Genomic DNA, 18681 nt, shown 5'->3' on the forward strand with positions numbered 1-18681 from the left:
CAAAAGGAAAAGGGGAGAAGGAGGGAGAGAGAAAGGAGAGGCTTTCTCTGTTCTTTTTTAATTACGTCATTGCATTTTGTATTTTGGATACCCTTCTGTTCTTTACAGGTGATGGTGTCTGAGAAGGAAAAGAATCAGAGAATATAGATTTTGAAAGCTAAAAGTTTTCTTATATATTATCCACTCCAAACTCTGTATTTTGCAGATGAACAAACTGAGTTGTAAGGATTCAGGCCTCATGGTTTAAAATCTGATATTGGCAGATTAACATTTTGCTGAAAGATTTGACAGTTATTGTCAAATATATCTTTCTTCTAGAAGAGCAGACACTGCTGCTTCTGTTTCTTATAATGATATCTTTATTTCCTAGGGAGTCTCTCCAATGTGACAGGAAGTGCTTTTCCTAAAGCCATGAATAATAGCCTCTATGCTTTGTCAGGCTCTGTAACTACAAGGCATGGAACAATACCCTAGCGCCCTCGCAGAGTTAATGAGCCTCCCAAGGCTACTAATTTACTATGAGGGAGTAGCTTAGAATTCAGGAAGATTATATTCTTATTTATTATATCAGTGCCCTTTTATTTTGTTAACCTAATGCCCCTAACATTTCCCGCCATTATACTTCTTTCCTTCCTTTTATACCCAAGTCCTTAAATGACTCCTATATGCTTACTACCTCCCTTTACTTTGCCTCTCACCTCTTAGTTTGCCTTTTGGTTATTTTCCACAAACCAATATTCTTTGTATAAGGAACTCTCTTTCTAGACAAATCCAAATGTCTTTCCTGAATTTTCTTCCTCTTGATTCCTTTGTCACATTAAACAAGTTCGACTATGGCCTTTCTTGAAAGTCTTTCATCACTTGAATTCTATAATCCTCAATAAACTTCCGGACTACCCTTTGATTACACTCCATCCTTCTGTGTCTTCTCTATAAGTATCCGCGAGGTTCACTGGTTTTCTCAATCTTCTCTCTCAACAAATTTATCAGTATTGATAGCCTCAATGATCATGTTCATGCTGATGATCTCCAAATCTTGGTCTCTGGTCCAGATCTCTAAAGAGCATTCTAATCTTGTAATTCCAGCTGTTCTTCTCTTAGATCTCTTGCCATATCCTAATTTAACATATCTAAAACCAAACTCATCATGTCACTGATTTAATTGTTCCGCTTTCCAATACACCATTAAAAAAAATACATACCTATTTTTTTTTACATTTCAAACATGTAATCATTTTTGCTCCTACTATAAAAACATTTGAAGATTTATGAAATTGTTTTGATTATTATGTGTTTTCTTAGTGATCAACTTCATTTCTATGTCTGCTGTCATCACTTGAATCCATCCATTCATCAACCATCATCCCATGGTTAATCTTCTTCCAGACAAACCTACTTATAAACAGCCTATACAAAAAACCCTTAGTGCCAGTTTTTACTGGATTAAGTATATTATGTTCCTGAGTATATTAAGCAGTTCCACTTGGTAGAAGTGCTAGTCCTCACTGACCTTTAACCTGGCTTCATTCTCAATTAAGCACCACACTCCCAACTTTTCTGTTGCAAAAAGATGGGATCGGTACAGCAGAAACCAGCCTATCCTTTGTTGAGTTGGGAGTAACTTGGTGAGGTATAAAGAAGAAGGAGAAAAACATCCCCTGACGATGATAGTTTATTTAATAATATCCTCATGCCGAGGCCATCCTCACTTCTAGGAACTATTAATTCAGAATCTCCGATTGTCATTTCCAGATTTTGCCAAAGAGTGACTTCTCTATGCAGCATATCTTCCAACAACAGAGCACTCAGCTGCTCTACTTAGAGACGCTAACTTCTGTGCCAAGAATATATGTATCATTCTGTAGGCTTTATAGCTGTGCTCTTTTTAAAAAGTCGTGTGAGTAATCATCTCAGGGAGAAGGCATTTATATTGTAACCCTTGAAGAATGTTAGTAATCTATTATTTTTCTCTATAATTTTTCAGTCCTGTTGTTTCATAAGCATATTGATTCTTCAATTTATGGACGTATTCATTTGACAAATACTGTTGTGCTACTACTATTGGATGCCACGTACTTTGGTTCTGAGAATAAAATGCTAAATGTGATAGGCACAGACTCTGCCTTCAAAGAGTAAGGAAGGGAGATACTAAAGCAATTACAAAGAAGTTTGAGGAGTATCATCATAAGGGAAGTACAGAGCTTTGTGGAAGCATATGGTATTAATATTATTTCTCAGTTCCACTACCTGTTGGCAGTGAGATCAAAATTAAGTTGCTTAACCTCTCAAAGGCTCATTTCCTCATATGTAAAATTGTAGCCAATAATAATACGTGCTACACAGATTTGTTATGAGAATTAAATTTTTTAAAAAGCACTTAGTACAGTGTTTAGCACATAATAAGCACCCAATAAATGTTAACTGCAGTAATAAAATAACATGAATTTTATGTTGCAACACTGTTTTACTGTGTTCATATTCATTTCTACAACTTAAAACTATTTTTTCTTAATTTTCAGCAGCCATATCTTTCACTTCTGACTGAGCGCTTATAAAGCTACTAAATGTCCATTTATTAACTTCCTCAAGCATTCTTTTATTCAATAAATATTTATCGGGTGCCCACTCTAAAGCAGACCCTGTGTCAGACACTAATAATGAAATACTGAGCACAACCAATAGGATCCTTGCCCTAAGGGAGCATGTAGTCTCCTCAGACAGATGTGCATTGAACAAATCATCCATGAAGAAGTACAGGATGACAAACTGTCTCAGCATGTGCATAAATACATTTAAAGATGAAAGATAATGGTATTTTATTAGAGCAAAAGCAAACAAGATTCAAGCTATGAAACGAAAAAAAAACGAGTTCCAATATCATGAGAATGTTATGCTTCCTTGTAAAATCCCAAATGCTAAAATGAGCAAAAATTAATCTTAACGTCTAGAATATACTGTTTCCAGTTACCTTCTACTTCCTTGTTCTATGTGGTCACTGTGACAAAAAAACACTATTTACTGCAGTTTAAAAAAAGACTATACTATCCAAATAATGACAGTTTAAATATGGTCATGTTCTTTAGAATGGTATTTATGTTAAACACATTAGTATTAGAAATGCACTATTCTATTTCAATCGAATAATATAATTCCCAGTGAAGAATAGAAGGCATGTTGAGGAATACACTGATGTTTTATTTAATTTGTTTCCAGTTGAGGACGCAGACCTTGGAATTCATCCTAGTTCTAAGATCTGAACTGATTAAATTCTCTGTGCCGTTTCTTCCTTACTACAATGGGGTTCAAATCTTTCTCAAATGGTTAGAATAGAATGTGGCCCACGTTGAGAACTCAATAATATTAATGATTAAATGTTAGCTACAGGCTCTGGCTGAGTTTAAATAAAAATGAACTATTCGAGGCCACTTAAGGTGTGATTTAAAGTGAGCAGCTTTTCCGGTTTGCAAGAGACTGAGTTTCACGGGACACAGGACTTTTAGTGCTGACAGGACAGTCCCAGGCAAACAGGAAAGTTGGTTAGACTAAGTCTAAATTTATACATAAAGAAGGCCATATGCAGTCTCACAGGGATTGTCCCTTCTTTACATGACAACATTGATATGACAGAGGGATGACTAATAACTGTTTTCTACTAGCTCAATCACATGGACCAATGATGAAGGTGGTGATGAGTCAAGGATCATGATACAGCTAATCTAGGGTATCTGAGGTTCTTGAATTTTTGTTCTTGAATTCTGATTGGTTAACAGCGCTTCAGTGTTTTTCATATCCCACAAGCAGAAAGGCAGGGGGCCTCAGCACATCCGAACTAGTTACTACTTACATGCCTTTTAAGTCTTGTTAAGTATGTAGACTTCTGATTCTACCACTTCTTAAAGTAGGTAAAAGGGTCAAGATGCAGCATGTGTGCTTTAACAGGTGTTTAATAGCAATAGCTTTAAGAGAAAAAAAGTTGAAGATGAGAGAAGGACCACTATTATTATTATCCTTAGCTCTGTGCTAAGGGCAGTAGCATTGTAGTAGGTATAGAATGGGGAACGAAGTTAAAACAAATGCTTAAATTCTAGCCTTCTTGCTTATTTTTTTCTTTATTTTTTTCTTATACTTCTCATGGAAGGTCTACATATTACTCAAATGTCTGTCATCTTGTAAACTTTGAACCTCTAAGGTTAGGTTTTTCAACAACAACAAAAATGTTGAATTGAATATTAAGGCTAAAGAGATTTTTTTATATTCTATTTTTTCTCCTTGCAAATCAGTCCCTTTGCAAAATTATAGATCTATTTAAAGTTCCAAAGCTAGCTGTCACACAGATGAATTTTTGGGTTGGCATTTATTCGATCTAACATCACTTACAAATCTAGGTTTGAGACATGACATTGCCAGTTTCCTGAGCTCATGCTTACTATGGACAGTTATTACTGATTGTTATAATGTTGATAAAGGCAGCTACTGTATATAGCAACTGTTCCAGTAAATCATTCTCCAGCTGTCTGGGAGTCACAATCCATAGTCTTAAATAGATATATCTGTCATCAGTTTTATTAGCTGCAGGTTATATGTGTCATCTGTTGGTTTTGGGTGTAGTAACTGGTGTGGGCAAATGTTTTTTTTTTAAATGTATTTTTTAAAAGACACACAATTACTGGTTCATTTTTGTTCCGCAAATGTAGGATTCGCAAACAATTTTGTATTTTAACTATGTAATCCATCACATTATTATATTTTCATTTTGGATGCCAGTCCATCTGGGACTATTAGAGATGTGTGAAGGTCTGTATCATTGGCCTGTATCATTCCCTAGCTGCCTCTGAGCATGTGCTCTGTGGATACCTGGTATGGACGATGGGAAGCCTCTCACTGTTGGGGAAACTGTCGCTAAGAGTCTGTTTCCATCAAATTGAGAGAACAAATGATTGACTGATTAACTTATATGCAGTCAACTTAACGGATTTCAGGCTATTTTCACTCTAAGCACAGATATGCAAATTTGAAATAGTTATAGCAAATATAGGGGAGAAAAGAAATGCTATATTGAGATCCCACACAAGGAAATATATAAGAAAAGAAACAAACTTTAGCTCTGAGCTTCCTACTTCACAAGGGAAAAAGAGAAACATGATGATTACTTCACTTTCATTGTTTGGAACAATGACTCTCAAATTAGGGCTCTTTAAGGAAGGTTAAAGACAAGTAGTCAGAGCCTAGGCCCCTTAGCTCTGACTAAGCCAAAGCAGCTCCACAGTCAACAGTTTTTCATATTGGGATAAGGCACGGGCTTTATATTGAACACAGTCTGTATGACTCTTTTTTTTTTTCTTAATTTGATAAATGAATCATCTAATTTGAGGAATCATGTAATTCAAAATGAAAAATATTTTTTCCCCTTGTTCAGAGTTCTGGGAATAGTTTTTAAGTTACAGGTTATTAAAAGAAACTACCAATTTTTCAGAAAAATACAGAGGCATATACAGTAACTTATGTTTATTTCTAAAGTTATTTCTCAGTAAAAGTCCATGGCATAACATTAAAGCATTGTGATCCTGTAAAACAATTTCAAATGGAGTTGGATTTATGTGATACAGGTATGCAGTTTCTAGCGGTAAAAGAGTAGCTTTTAGATTTAGAAGACTCATTATGTTATAAAATTTTATTTTATGTTATGTCTTATTAGTTTGAGGGTTTAATCTCTTAATGTATTTATTTTTGGAAAAAAAAAAAAGATGTATGGGACAAATTCCAAAAACTAAAAAAGGCACTGAAATGTAAGTCTCTCCCCCTGCACTGTTCTTCAGCCTCTTTTGACATAACCACTCTTACTAGTTACTCGTGTGCCCTTCTAGAAGTATAAGAGGAAATAGTGGATACATTTCTATTTAAGGGATAAGGTATATGTATGCATAACTGAAGTTATACGTGATGAGTGCCAGGTGAGTGACTTAAAACAAGTGCTTTAATAGTTGAAAAGGAAGAGGGAGATGTGGCTGGTTTGCTTAGGGAATGCTTCACACAGAGGAGTAGTGTTTGAGCAGTCTTGCAATATGTGAAAGTCGTTAGACTTTTAGAGGATTATTTAAAATTTTAAATTCTTTCCTTCTTGTATTCAGAACAAATTGAGATTGAAGATGTAGGAGACAGACAAATTAAGATCTAAATGTCAAATATATGCTTGATAAATCAATTGGAGAACATAGCTTTGCCTCTGTAGTAAAACAGTTTGCAAACTCTCTTCTCTCTTATTTTTTTTTCTAATTTGGTTTTGGGACAGCCCAAAATGCTCAAGTTTAGGCCTACAGAACAGACTTTCCTAGAAATGCTGCCTCTCATTGATCCAGGGCAGAGAAGAAAAAAATAAAAGGTAGTACTTCACCTTCTTGAGAAACATAGATCAATAGATGTTACGTACTGTCATGTAACTCATTTTTCATCTTTCATTAAGAATAAGAAAGAGGCAGAGCAGGAAGCCAGGAGTGTGGCTAAGATGGTGCCCCTTCTTTGTAGAAATAGGAAATGAACAGAAAAAAAGAAAGGGAAAAAAATGCTGGAAATCTGCAGAAAACAGACAGAGTTTCTCCCAGATCCAAAGCAGAAAAAGTAAGACATCATTGTAATCTAACTGAAGGTAGTACTACCCAAGTCAAAATTGAATCTAGAGAAAGCATATGGTCTGTCAGGGGTACAGAGATACACATTTGCTAGTTTGTCCCATATTTTCTAGAAAAGGGGGATGAGGTGAGAGGGAGAGATAAAGGGAAGGAGGGACGGAAGGAGACAGAGAGGTTTTGCTAATTTTTTAACAGCTCTGGGGAGAGGGGACCTCTAGTTTGTATTGCTTGCTGATTTCTGTGGTGTACGTACACCCAATATGCCGACTTCAAGCTATTAACGTGATATAATTGAACACAAAATTGGGGAGAGGTGCATAATCAATTCACATGAGTGGGTCCAAGCCAGTTCTTGTGCACCTGGGGGAGGAAACACTGAAGTGTGAAGAATTGAGCTTTTCAGCAATGAAAACAATGTTCTAGGCAGTAGGGTAGGAACGGTGTACCTCCAGGTAGGTCACTGTTCCCAAAATGTTTTACAAGAAGACCACCTGGTAGCCACATTGGGCAGTAATATAATTAATTCAGCCAGAACAGTTCCATTTTTTCTGTCTTACACTCATTTTAAAAAGTTCTAAAAACCTGTTTGTTTGTTTGTTTGTGGCATCTTCCTAGAATTTAGTTCTCACTGCAACTAAAAAAATTATTTGCTTATAATGGAAACCTTTTTAAATAGGGAAAATATTCCTTGACTAGAGGATTCAGTTATCTAATTTGTATAGATTATTTGTTCTTGTGGATCTTAAAAGCTGTGAAGCAATAACAAATTTTTTGGTCCTCCAAAGACAGAAACAAAACAGTGATCGGTCGTGGTGAATGCAAGATAAAGCCAGTCTATAAATCATCATCTGGGAGGGATAAAGGGATTAAGGCTCTAAAATATGAAAAACATTTTTAAATTAGAAAGAAAGAAAAATATGCATTTTAGGAATATTTTTCTACCACTATATCTACATAAGCCACTATGTCTAAATAAGATTTTTCCATAAACTTGAGAAATAGAAAACATCATTGTCTGGGCATTCTATGGGATAGTCATTTTAATGGTGATGAGAAACATGCATCAAAAAACCAATATACAGATACAGTATATTTTGCCTATGTCTGCTCTTAGTATTTGACTAGTGTACTTGGAGAAAATCTCTGAAATGTTTGACCGTAAAGTTGGCATTATCCTCGCCCAGTTTAAGGTTGCCAGATAATTGGTTTGAACTTGGTTATATGGATAAATAAGGATCTTCATCCAAATGCTAAACAGTTGTTGTTCTTGATTTCCTATTCCACATCATCAGCAAAGACCCTAAATTCTTAAATATTCATCACAGATACAATCTAAGCTTACTTATAATACAGTATGAAATTTTTTACCTTATCTTCTCCTTCCAAGTCTCATATTTTTATTCTTTATTATTCTTTATTATTTCCTTACTTCTTAGATCATGGGTTTTTAAGATAAGTTAATGATGTCAATGAACCCCTAAAACTACATACAAAACATCCTATATATGTGCATGTTCACCTTGGAAAAGGGTGTAGTGTTTTCATAATTTTCATAAAGGTTATATGCTCCAAAACCGTGAAAAACTGTTCAATTAAAAGTTGCTTTCCTCTCAGTATTCCTTCCTGAGCAATATTATCTTTTTATTTTCTTTATTCTCTGTTGAAGCTCTAAAACAAATCAGAGCTCCATTTTCCATTTATGTTTGGATGATGTCCTGATTCATAGCTAATAGTTGCCATACTCAAACTCACTCTTAAGTACAACTTCTCTTTGGTCTATCCAAATTGTCAGAATTACTACTCTTGTACTTTAGGGTCATTATTAAGTAAAATAAAGGTTACTTGAATGGAAGTACTGTGATACCATGATAGTCAATCTGATGACCCAGACAATGGACCACTTTATCCACATTTTTCTGATTGGTTCAGTTTGCACGAACATGAGTGCACTGAGCTGTTTGTGCTCCTTATGAGTATCTTTGCAATAAAATGACAGGTCATTTTTGAATAGACACAGCACCCCATCCAACAATTGAGCAAATCAATTACTGAATTACTATTATGACTAATATTTCAGTTGCTACATCACACAACAGATATTTTAAAAAATACAATGCAATTGCAATAATTATGTTAGTTTCATATCATCAATGGAGCCACAACCTATAGCAAAAAAAAAAAAAAAGTTTAAAATTATTAGAGCTAACTTATAGCAGCCTATAACCTTTTCATGGGTGCAATACATAGTGGTGAGCATTTAATTTTGAACATTTAAACAGTAGCACAGCACCGTAAAATCATCTGATGTCAAAAGAGGTGTATGCAACTAATTGTTTACATTCCTGAAAAATGTGCATGCTGCACAAAATGTTTACTGCACCTTGCCCAAAAGGGAATGCAATAATAATTTCATTTTGATGACAAGTTGACTCCATACAAAAATTGGTAAGTAACTTAGCTAAGTATAACAGTTTTAAGAAATTCGTTCCCTAGGTTGTAGATCTCCAAGGAACTCATCTTTCTGAAGAACAGCTGGATGTTTAAGTTTAACAATAAATTGTTCAGGCTATATCATGTTAAGTATATAAAATCAACCAAATACATATTGATTAAGCACTTAACATTTCATCGGCATGTTCTTCAATTACCTAGACCACAATCATGAAATGGTTTACAAAGTTTTTAGGTGAATGAAAAATGAAGAAAATAAAAGCACATCCATCCCATTTCCTGAAACAATTTGTTTCTTCTGAGCCTCAGCTTTAGCTTTGTTTATCCTATGATAGGCAGTTCGCAACATTGGCGGAAAAAAGGAAATAGAGAAGGAAGAACAGAAGAGAGAAGGGAAAGGGAAGAAGAGAAAGAAAGAAAAAAGAAAAATGGAAGTTAAAAAAGAAAAATCACAGTAAGAAAAACTGAAGGAAATTAACTGAGACTTTGTCAAACAAACGAACGAACAACAAGAAAACCATAAAACAGTTCATCACAGTGGGACTTTTCTCCTCTGACCTGATGGCTAATGTCTATTTTGGCTAATAACACTGAGAAGAAATGACTCTAATATCACCAAGACTGAATTCATCGTGTCATATAGATGTATCTTAGGTTAAATATATTGTAAAATCCTCACTTAATGTTGTTGATAGGTTCTGAGACTAGGTGAAATGAAGTGTGAGGAAACCAATTTGACCAAAGGGTAATTGAAATAAACAAGAGTTAAGTTCCTATGGCGTCTCATCAACTTTATAAAGAAACAAGGTTGAATGAAGCCACGTGATTCAAAGACCCGATGTACAGTACATAACTTCTTTATTGTCTAAATGACTTTTCTAAAAATCAACAAAATCAATCTTATAATACATGAAAATATACTAAACATTTGAACCCCAAATCCCTAAAATGTAAGCTATAAGGTTTGTAGGGTCCTGTTAATTTCCCATGTAGATCCCCTTCACCAGATGCTACACCCAATTGTTTCTCCTGGATGCTCTGAGTGTTGGTTGACAAGGCTCACTACTTCCCCTTCTCCGTAAAATTTTCCTCTACTCTATAGAAGCCACAAATTCCTGCATCCTGGTTATCCTCTATTCCCTCCTCCGTTATAGCAGCCAGGCATCTTGCTTCAAGGTAGGACCAACTCTGTGATGCAATGCATACTCCAGGATCACCCACAGGACCAAGCTGAAGCTAGGCTCCAGCTGTGATCACATGTCTGCCTACTTCTTTACCCTATCCTGCTTCTTACAGCCCTTTCTCCTGAGAGCACTCCCTTTGTAAAATCTCTTAGGAATGTGACATAAGACAGAAGGAAAAGTTTTCCGCTCACAAACATTTTAGAAATAATATTTGTTAATGAAATATTTTAAAAATATTCCCAGCACGTTCTTCTAGTTTGAGGTAATTTTGTTAGATTTTAAGATATCTGCTGGAATCATGTGACATCTGAATCAGAACTGAATATGCCAACAGAAAATTTTTAGTAATTAAATAATTTTTCTCTTATATGTTTAAACTTTTCAGACTTTCTTTCAATGCCTTCAGACCTTGTCCAGGTTTCCTCTGACCACCTCAAGCCTCTCGTTTGCTGGGGTAACGCCTCCTCTTCAGGGGTCAGCTTGTCACTTTGGAACCCCTGAGGTTAGATTAGGCATCCTTTTTATTTGCTATCAGAGTACTCCATACTTACCATTATCTGCAAACTCATTATACTTCATAGTGATTTCCTGTTCGCTCCCCTCACCTTGCATACCTAGTATATTTTCTGAAAGGAGGCAAGGACAATGTCTCATTCTTTATGCTGTTCCCATTACTCAGTGCACTGCAGGTACTTAAATATTTGTTGAATGAATGCATCTTGTATGCCTATCAAGTAAATATTATACTGTATCATTAGTAAAATGATCTGGCTTCAGCATATATACTAAATTACATAGATCATCTTGAATTATAAGTAATATACCAAACTCACTGACATCTGAAAAAAGAGACACTGTAGCTGAGAAAATTTGTGACTGACCAAACTAACAATTAAACGTTACGTGAATGTAGTTTTTAGGATGTTTAAGTTTAACAATAAATTGTTCAGGCTATATCATGTTAAGTATATAAAATCAACCAAATACATATTGATTAAGCACTTAACATTTCATCGGCATGTTCTTCAATTACCTGAAAAATATGGCTTGTTGATGAAACAAAAAAAAAAATACTAGATAAAATATGTTAATGTGAAGAACATATGCACAAGCAAGTATTTTATGAGATGGATGGGTTCAATGTGAGTAAATGGAGAGTAGGTTTTCCAACTAAACATAATGAAGAGGTGAGTATGAATTTGACATATTCAGGAAATCATACAAAAATTGGTTTGATAGAAGTAGAGGGCATGTGTTAGGGAATGGGAAAGATAAGAAAGTAAAGTTAGATTAGTTGATGGAGTATCTTAGGATTTAAAATCAATTTAATGGACAAGGAGAAATTGCAGGTTCCTGAGAAAGGAAGTGGTATGTGTATTCACAACAAAGTGTCTTCAGAACAAAACTTGCTACATTATTTAAGATGGGATGGGGAAATTCGAGGTAAATCTGAACATTAGAAACTATTATATTAAGGTTAGAATTGGCCTATAAAGAAATAATAGGTGATATTATGAAAATAGGGTTATATGATAGAATTTTATATATATGGAAGTAAATAAGCTTTTATCCACAGAGCACTAGAAAATTCAATACAGTTTATTCTGTCCAATATTTAAAATTAGAAAGTAATGAGTACTCAGTATAATTATCTTATTTTCTAAATTCTCCTTTGAGAACTGGAGAGTGTTTATCATAACTGAGGTCCAAGAGAATTTAAGTCCTAAGGGCCCAAAACTAGAGAAAAAAAAGTCTTACGGAAAAAAAGCCAATGGAACGAGTCCTTTTGGGCAAAGCGGTGTAAGACTCATCACAAGGCTAAAGGAGACAGAAGACACAAACAAATGGAGGCAGGAGCCAGACTGAAACTGGAGAACAATAAAGCGATATCAGGAAGTAACTGATTCGAAGAGCATTGGTGCCTTAATGGTGGCTGGGTGTGTGCGCTGGTTTTGAAGGTAAAAACTTCTCTTGGCTCCACAAATCTAACAACAAATGCTTCTGAAGAAAAAATGCTTAAAAAGGATCATTTCTTTGGAAAGCATGAGATTAGAGAACATAGTGCAAAAGTTTTCCAAATCTACTCCAAGTCTTACAGACATGGAGTTATGTCCATCCATCCATTTCCACTTACAGAATTAGCCATGGTGCTTCTAATTATTACCATCATAAAAATGTAACGATAATCACAAAATATAAAATTTTAGTGAAAACTGTTCATTTTAGTTATAAGAAAGGTGTCATTCTAACTCATGAACATTCTTAAGAACTAGATGCCTATTGAACATGCAATTGCTGATTCTGTGTTATTTGCCCGACAGAACCAATGCGTACTTCACAAAATGTATTTAGACCAATATTATCTGGATAAAATTAATGACAGGAAAATACCATGAGGCAATCTGGACAGCTGCTTGTCATATCAGGAGTACCTCTCTTTCAAAAAAGAGGAAACAATATTACTTACATAGTGTGGTTTGTTCTTCTCAGTGACCCTGTGAAATTTGCATATCTGTGTATTACCTAGGGTTCAGTACAGGAAACACGATAAGCCATAGGTACTTTAAGTAGAAATTTAATACCGGGAATTAAAAGTTTATAAAACAATTAGAAAGGCTAGAGATAGAGGCTCTAGACAGGGCATTCAAGAATGTTCCCAGAACTCTGCAGAACTGACCTATTGGGGAACTACTACTTCTGCTTTAGTCAGAAAGGTGAGAAATCCAGAAGTCAGTATTACAGAATTTATTGATTTCAAAAAATACACCACTGTCTCTACAAAGGGTCAGAGAACCACCACTGCTGCTACTGCACCAGCTTTTCAAAACCCTCGAACTTGGATGCTGGAACTTATTACACAAAAATGACGTCTTCACAATCTCACTAATTAGAAAACAATGCAAGCAGCAGGAAAATGACCTCCACTTGAATTCTGCCTTCCAAAGCTCAACAAGTGCATCTGTTGGTAGAATCTAATTTGCATCTGCAACTTTAATAGCACAGGAATCTAAGAAATGCAGTTTTAGCCTTATAGCCTCTGCAGTACAGAAATACACGCTTATAAAGAGAGTTGTTGCCAATTGGCCACATCCACCGTACTGCGATTCAGACTAGAAATTTGTTATCCAGGGTCACAGAACTAGCAAGTGCTAGAGCAACAAACTTGAATTCGAAGATTTGGCACCTTGCCCAGTGCTCTTTCCACTACATCAGTCTACAGCACTGATTACTCTCTGAAGACATTTGCCAAAGGAGACATATTTTCAAATCTTGTGCTAATTATATTTTTCACTGAACCATTAATTCAGGCATCTCTGAATATTGTTACCTTTTAGTCTTATGTCAAATCCAGTTCTTCTTCCAAACTCAGACTTAATCTTATTTTACAGTACTTACAGTTAAACCAACACTGCAAGGGTTTAATACCTTTGAGTATTTTTCTCAGCAGGCTTGCTGCTTAATCCATTTAATGTCAGAACAACACAAACCTTCTTATTAAAATAGGGGAAAGGACATTATTAGAGACTGTATTAATGGCTTGCTTTCTGCTGGATAAAACTGGCCAATATGGCAATATTTGTACCTTATCTTTATTTTAATTTGTTTTTTCTGCTAACCATATACAGAAAAACCTTAAAAAAGGAAAGAGTCGGGATATCAGATCCCCTTGAATTTTAATCATACATAAAAGAAAAATAGAAGAATGAAAATTCACTTAGGGAAATCTTCTTAAGTTTGTACTTATATTAAAATAAAAATATGAAGTATCCTAATAAAATATTTGGATAAACAGAAAAATTTTAATTCATAAGTAATATCTCATTAAATCATAACTTTAATTCCAAATGCTTTTTAAAGTTTCTCTGGGAACACATTTTTATGTACACATTAAATGATGTAAGTACAGAAATTCTTTATACATTAAAAAAATATTAAATACTAAATACATTTATTTAGACTTATCAATAGTACTATGTTACAATTAAAAAAGTTTAATTCATGTTGCTACATAGAAAAACATCAGTATTTGCTGAAGTTATAATATTTGACTCCAAGTTGTTCAAGAATAACTAAGAACAGTCAAAGTTTGCATTTAAATCTTTCATATACTTTCAGTATATAATCAAAGCATTCTAGCAGGATTCAAATTGATGTTTTTCTAAATATAGGTGTGTGTTGGCTTTTTTTTTTTTTTTTTTGGTGATGGTGGTGGTGATGGTAGGGATTTGCACCAGAGAATCACATAAAAAGTTGGCATAAATCTGTGCACTCATAAAAATCTTAGTTTAAATAATTAAGTATGGAAAAAATACAATAATAAGTGTTTGCGAAACCTGGTTTCTGAAGAGTTTAGATAAGAATTATTTACAGTATAAAATAATCTAGTTGGTATTTCTTTAAATACCAATGTACCCCAAAATAATTATTTGACTTTCATGTTTTTCCCTCGAAACACATTTACCTCATGTGATTATTTATAACTCAGATAACCAGAATGGATTCGACCCAAAGCAGGGACTGAAAGAATGTAAGAAATTTGTCCAGAAACTGGAATGAATTGAATCCTTCTAAGCTATTTCCATCAGGACCCCTTGCCTCTGTAAAGGCAGATGGAAAGTCAATCTAGGTTCAGGCAGGAAAGCAGCTCAACTAAAGTTTAAAGTTTTACAAGGGAAATTCTTTTACCCTGCCTTAGGAGGGAAGGGTGGAGAACAGGACACTCCACCCTCAGCTACATCCCCTTGATTAATTGTGTAACCAGATCTCCTTTATCATTACCAACTTACCAATCAGGTAATGGCAGATTTTTCCAATGCTTAGCATAAGGTTTAATTGAGGAGGGTCCTAAGATCCTCACTTATCATATTTGTTTTGCATAGCATTACCATGAACAATTTAACCTGGGGTGCAAGTTAACATTTGTTCCCCAAAAGATTTTTTAAAAGCTACTTTTTAGCATGCTTACAGATATAAATTCTGACTACTGATGCATTATATAAAGCCTTACATAAGTCAGGGACTATATGCAAGAAAGTGAATCTAGAAGAAATTTCGAATTTCTATTATAAGAACATGCGAAAAATATTTGTACATTATTAGAAACTATTAGCATTTTAGTATATTTGATTGGTGAATATAACAAAATGAATAATTTGTGGTAAGCATAAACCAGCTAAATTCTTGAAATGCACAACTACACATATATTCCTTAGTCCACAGATGCTACAAACTGGAAGTTTGGACTTTTAAATTTGTTCTCAACTTGGGGAAGGGCAGAAATTTCATTTGAGTCTTCTTTTACTTATCTCCCATCTGTTTCCTGGAATGTCAGGGATTAGAGCAAGTTCTAAAACTTTATCTTATACAAGAGCTGGGTGATTAATATATTAGTCCTAGCCTCACCTCTACTGAAACAGTTACTAGGCTTCAGATAATTATTTTACCTCTGAATTTTAAACTTGAGGGTAAATGTTTGTTTTTACTCTTATTTTTCTCCTTTATTATAAAATTTGTCAATATATGGAAAAATTGAAGTAATACAACAAATACCTCTATATCTTTCACAATTGTCCATATATTTGTGTATGTGTGTGTATATAGAATGTATAAATATATTTGCTAGACTATTTTTAAGTTACAGACACAGTAAGTAAATATGAAAAATACACTTAAATGTTGCCACATGCATTTCCTGAGAATAAAGATCTTTTTGTACATGACCACAGTATAACTATCATCCCTAAATATTCTGATACCCAGGCCATTTCTACATCAACTAAGTATCTTTGGAAGGAAACCCTAGGCATCCATCAGTATGTTTTAAAGTTCCCAGGTGATTACAATGTACAACAGACATTGAGAACCACTGTCTACAGATCGATTACAGTCAAGTTAAACATTTTCAATACAGTTTTTGTTTCTTAATATGAATAACAATGTGCTAGCTTTTAAAGGTTAACAGATCTATATTATAGATTTTAAGTATTTCCTTAAGTTTTTATCACATTTATGTAATTTTCTTATTAAATATTTCTTAAGTATAAATGTATTTAATCTTTACTTCAGTTTCTTCTACATCATGATTTAAAAATGCATAAAATATGTATTGTTATGTAGATCCCAAATATATATGTCTCTAAAGCTAATTGGCTTCTAATAAAAATTTTATACATAGATATCTTGTTCAATAATATGTTTAATGAATCATTTTATCTTAGAAGGTGAAATATAAAGCTTCTTCATAACATTTCTCATAATCAGATTTCTCATTCATAAGAATAAAAGGTCTAGCAAGCAAAAATCAAAATCTGAACCTAATACATGTTAATATTTTGACAGATTATGTTCTCTCCTCATGTGTTAGAAATCTTGATGTTTCTTGCAACAAAGCATTATCCCTAAGTACAGAAAAACAATTTCAACTGATAACAAATTATTCCTATACTTTATTGTAGTTTCCTTGTCAGTGTTACAGTTAGCATTAGCCTGAAAGGCATTTCTAAAGTTCTTCAACACCTATTAACTATTTTTGGGGGCTTTGACTATGACATTGTCGTAGAATATCCAAGCAGTAAAAGAGGCATTAAGCATGTAGAAATCACCCTTAGAGATGTACATCTGTTCTCTAGGATTAGAGTCAAAGCAAGTGATGTACATAAACTGGTTATTTTTAAGAAATGAATCAAACAAGTTCAGTGAGATAAATTACATATTTTTCTCTCGAAGTCACAAGACCTGAACTCTAGGCAATGGTGAGCAGGCCACTTTATTTCTCTGGGCCTTAGGTGTTTCATCTGTTAAATGAAAGGTTTAGTTATGCTAAAGATTCCCAGACTTTCCCAGTTCATGGCACTCTTAGTGCTTCAGTAATTTTTTATGGTGTCACATGCTAAAAACAAACAAAAAAACCCCCTAACATTTCCATTCATTAACTAGGTATGTCCAAACTTATTATGTATGTACTTTCTACCAATTTAGTAGCTGTTTTAAAAAATAATGCACATACTATTTTTTTTTAAATTTATTTCCCTCTTAATAGGATGTGCACATCTATTGGGCACTTTACACCTTCTCAAACCTTGGAATCAGATTGGAAACCATTACCTTCATTTCCTGTTTCACAGTCACTTCCCCATGGTCATGATCCTTGTGTTTTATAACAGCAACTTAGAAAGACTCAGAGTCATGAAGGTATTATGTCATCAAAAGGAATGAATATGATTAATGTTGAAGTTCTGAACTACCTGAATGGTATGCATGGTGTCCAACTGATGTCACTGAATTGGCTTTGAAAATTTCAAATACCATATGATGATGCCCCTTTGAATTTGTTGCAGTGCATTTGGGGTGCCTCATAAACAGTTTGCAAAGCACAGGTATGCTCTCTAAAATATTTGATAGAACTATAATGTTTGATCTAAGATATAAAAGCAGAATGAGTGTAATAGATCATTCTGAAGGCCTGGGGTAAGTTGCTGCAGGATTGAAGAGGAGATAAAAATTTTGATAAATATTTTATCTGCATAGAATGCTCTTTCCTCCCCCACCTCACCTACAAAATGCCTTTGAAAACCATGTTCTATAATGGTGATATTAGGAGTAGAAAGTGATAGTTTCTAGAAAGTGGCAACTCATTTTTTTAAATGGGACTATATTACAAAGACTAATTTTATTGACATACTAAGCAAAAATGTTAATGAAAGTTAGTGGTATCACTATTAAAATGAATTCTAAAAATCTTAATATTCTATTTTAATTTTGGTTATATAAAGATCTATTACTTAAAAATACTGGAATATAATGAAGCATGATATGATTTCTGGATAATGAAAATAATCCTGAAATCAAAACAGAAAGGAAGGGTATAGAAGTAGTACAAAATAAGATAGTGATTGTATCACATAACTAAAAATCTTTAAAAGAGAGGATTAAAAAGAAACACAAAATTGATTCGTGAGATTCCATACGTTTAGCATACCCTTTTCCCAAAAAGGGGATTTAAGCTACAGAATCAACAAATTGCGTTTTGATATGCATTTTTCACTCTTATAAATTCCAACGATAGGGGGTGGCTCCATAGTGCAGTGGTTAGCATGTCTGCTTTACATGCAGAAGGTCCTGGGTTCAAGCCCCCCTAGTGTGCCAGGCCCCCCTAGTGCAGTGGGAGTGGCAGACCCCGGGGGATGCCAGGCCCCAGGTGCACAACGAGAGCGTGTGGGAGGAGACACCCCACCTTCAGAGATCCAATTCTCAAGGGAAGCCGGCAACAACCGTAGGTCAGGGGTGGAAGTTGGGTGGGGAAGAATTAAAGAGGGGAAAAAAATTCCAATGATAGAAGGGAATTATTTGTTTACACTTTATACCTTCTAGGTAGAAAATAGAGATGAAGGAAGAAAAGAGAAAGTAAGACAGAGATGATT

The sequence above is a fragment of the Pteropus alecto genome, unplaced genomic scaffold (genome assembly GCF_000325575.1).
Source record: "Pteropus alecto unplaced genomic scaffold, ASM32557v1 scaffold21, whole genome shotgun sequence".
NCBI lineage: Eukaryota > Metazoa > Chordata > Mammalia > Chiroptera > Pteropodidae > Pteropus > Pteropus alecto.